General features: G+C 36.6%; 1 pseudogene; it reads right to left on the reverse strand.

Moving 5' to 3' along the window:
• Positions 1-1,206: 1,206 nt before the first annotated feature.
• Positions 1,207-1,681, reverse strand: LOC132507977 (vesicle transport protein SFT2A-like; annotated as a pseudogene).
• Between the last annotated feature and the right edge of the window lie 1,763 nt (positions 1,682-3,444).

Here is a 3,444-nt window from a genome sequence, read left to right on the forward strand (position 1 = left end):
AAACAGCTCATGCAGCTCAGTATTGGCGCAGTGGTTGAGAGTCCGTCTGCCGATGCAGGGGACACGGGTTCGTGCCCTGGTCCAGGAAAATCCCACATGCCGCGGAGCAGCTAGGCCCGTGAGCCATGGCCGCTGAGCCTGCACATCCGGAGCCTGTGCTCTGCAACTGGAGAGACCACAACAGTGAGAGGCCTGTGTACCACAAAAAAAAAAAAAAAAAAAAAAAAGAATCCCCAAATGGGCAGTAGACCTAAATAGACATTTCTCCAAAGAAGACATACAGATGGCCAATAAGCACATGAAAAGCTGCTCAACATCACTAATTATTAGAGAAATGCAAACCAAAACTATAATGAGGTGTCACCTCACACCAGTTAGAATGGGCATCATCAGAAAATCTACAAATAGCAAATGCTGGAGAGGGTGTGGAGAAAAGGAAACCCTCTTTCACTGTTGGTGGGAATGTTGATTGATACAGCCACTATGGAGAACAGTATAGAGGTTCGTTAAAAAACTAAACATAGAAGTACCATATGATCCAGCAATCCTACTACTGGGCATATACCCAGAGAAAACCATAATTCAAAAAGACACATGCACCCCAATGTTCATTGCAGCACTATTTACAATAGCCAGGTCATGGAAGCAACCTAAATGCCCATCGACAGATGAATGAATAAAGAAGATGTGGTACATATATACAATGGAATATTACTCAGCCATAAAAAGGAACGAAATTGTGTCATTTGTTGAGACGTGGATGGATCTAGAGACTGTCATACAGAGTGAAGTAAGTCAGAGAGAGAAAAACAAATGTCATAAATTAATACATATATGTGGAACCTAGAAGAATGGTACAGATGAACCGGTTTGCAGGGCAGAAGTTGAGACACAGATGTAGAGAACAAACGTATGGACACCAAGAGGGGAAAATGGCGGGGGAGGTGTGTGGTGAATTGAGCGATTGGGATTGACATGTATGCGCTGTTGTGTATAAAATTGATGACTAACAAGATCCTGCTGTATAAAAAAATTTAAAAAATGACAAGCATTTAACAGTTTATTCAACCATGTAGTTTGTAGCAGAATACAAATGGTCTTAAATTATTGCATTTTTTTTGGAATGATTATTGTATCTAGAAAATCATACTTCACCAAAACCACAGCATACGCTTTCAAACACTGTTTTCAAAGAGTTTCTGATTTTCAACTTAGGAGAGAAAAATAGCCTTTCATGACTGCATCTTTTGCATATAAGATGCATGATAGACTATATTAGGCTCTTCACAAGAACTGCAACATATTCATTCCCTTCTTATGTCACCAAAAATAAGCACACAGTGTAAATATGAAACAAACAAAAAAGAATAATAATTGTTGCAGGCAATCTTGTTTCAAATATTTTCATCAGTTGCTTCACAGAGCCCATTAAAAAACTCATACTGACTCATGCAGGATTATTTCCCAGGCTCTAAAACACTGCCAAAAGTTTTATGCCACCAGGAAGCCATAGCAATCCAGTTCCAAGGATAGAATAGAAAATGCTGCATACAAAGCATATACCAGACCACCTCAATCTGGTATTAAAGCTAAGGGACCAAACATCCAGGATCTCTGTGGTCAGGCTACGCTCTTTGTCACCCTGGTCACTCAGGAACCTCTGCAGCTTCTTCCTGGCCATTTTCCTGGGCTGAACTGCTGACTATTCCTTCACCTCCCCTTCCTGCCCAGAGGAAACCCTTGGTAACCTTTAACCTACTTTCTGTCTCTATGAATTTCCCTATTCTAGATATATCATTAACTGGAATTATACAGTATTTGTCCTTTTATGTCCAATTATTTCATTTATAACAATGTTTTCAAGGTTTGTCCATGTCATAGCATGCATCAGGATTTCATACCTTTTTAGGGCTTAATAATATTTTGTTGTATGTATATATCACAATTTGCTTATCCATTTATCTGTTGATGGACACATTTTTTGTTTGTTTGTTTTTACTTTTTGTCTATTGTGAACAATGCTTCATTGAACATTTTTTTGGATCCCTGTTTTCAACTGGGGGAAGTATAAACCTAGGAGTGGAATGGCTAGGTCATATAGCAACTCTATATTTAGTATTTTGAGGAACAACCTGTTTTCCCATTTTACCTTTCCATCATTTTACATTTCCACCAATAATATACCAAAATTCCGGTTTCTCCACATCCTCATTAACACTCGTTATTTTCATTTTTAAATTTTATTTTCTTATGTCCATCTTAGCACATGTGAAATGATATCTTATTGTGGTTCTGATTTGCATTTCTCTAGTGACTGACGATGTTGAATGTCTTTTCATGTTCTTATAGGCCATTTGTATGTCTTTGGAGAAATGTCTATGCAAGTCCTGTGCCCATCGTTTGTCTTTTTGTTGAGTTTTAAGAGTTCTTTAAATATATTGAATTTTAAACGTTTATCAGATCTAGGATTTGCAAATATTTTCTCCCATTCTTTAGGCTATCTTTTCAACTCCTTGATAATGTCCTTTAATACACAAAATGTTTAAATTTTGATAAAGTTCAACTTATTTTTTTGTGGTTGCTGCTGTGCTTTTGGTGTCATATTTAAGAATCCGTTGCCAATCCCAAGGTCATGAAGATTTACCCCTAGGTTTTCTTCTAAGATTTTACAGTTTTTAGCACTTATATTGTTGATCCATTTTTAGTCAATTTTTGTATATGAAATAAAGTAGGTGTTCAATGAAATTCTTTTGCACATAGAAATCCAATTGTCCCAGCACCATTTGTGGAAGAGATTATTCTTTCCCATTGAGTGGAATTGGCATCCTTGTCAAAAAGCAATTGGCCATAGCTCTATGTTTTATTTCTGTACTCTCAGTTCTGTATATACAGTTTTCTGGAGAATGGGTTAATTGCTTTCATGGGAAGATGCAGGGTTATGATAATCTCTCCCTCCCTGCAAAAGAGTTAAGTTCCACTATTTTGAAAGAAAACGAACATTGTCAACATTTGTTTTAAAAATGCATCTGTTAAACATATGGGAAAGTAATGGAAGGGGGAGGGGGAAGGGGGAGGGAAATATATGATTATGATGGAAAACTCAGAATATTGATCTTCATTATTGAATAAAATAAAATATATATAAATAATGTAAAATAAAATATCTTTTTATTTCTCTTGATTTAGAAAGGAACAGAATAAATCATATTCTGTACTAAGGTTGTCTTTATAAATAAAACAAGACCAGTTAGATAAGCTTTTATTAAATATACATATTTTCTTTTAGCATCTTGGTCTTTGTGTGGATATAGAGCAATAGTTCTTAAATTGTGGTCCTTGAGCAGCAGAAACAGCAACTGGATGCTGGTTAGAAATGCAAATTCTGTGGCTCCAGGCTAGACCTACAGAATCTGAAACTCTGGGAGGAGGCCAAGCAATCTGTGT

Source organism: Lagenorhynchus albirostris, chromosome 17 (assembly GCF_949774975.1).
Source record: "Lagenorhynchus albirostris chromosome 17, mLagAlb1.1, whole genome shotgun sequence".
Classification (NCBI taxonomy): domain Eukaryota; kingdom Metazoa; phylum Chordata; class Mammalia; order Artiodactyla; family Delphinidae; genus Lagenorhynchus; species Lagenorhynchus albirostris.